Here is a 328-nt window from a genome sequence, read left to right on the forward strand (position 1 = left end):
ATATTGGTAAGAGAGAAACAGAATGGCATGGGAAGATTGGTTTAGTAAGTGTTTCTGTTTGTAAATTGAGGCGAGGCCATCTTCCCTGATATCACATGATTGGGACCACAAGAATTCAATTTCCCAGTGCAGAAATGCATACAAATAGATACACATACATGCACACAAACTACTCTCTCTCTCTCTCTCTCTCTCTCTCTCCCCACACACACACACAAACTCATACACGTGTATATGCACTCATGCTTTTCCTTCTCGTTTCCACCCACATATCTACGATCCCGCGAGAATCAGTTTGCCAGTAGTAATGGCGGTTGAGGTTAGAATT

Source organism: Octopus bimaculoides, chromosome 23 (genome assembly GCF_001194135.2).
Source record: "Octopus bimaculoides isolate UCB-OBI-ISO-001 chromosome 23, ASM119413v2, whole genome shotgun sequence".
NCBI classification, from domain to species: Eukaryota; Metazoa; Mollusca; class Cephalopoda; order Octopoda; family Octopodidae; genus Octopus; species Octopus bimaculoides.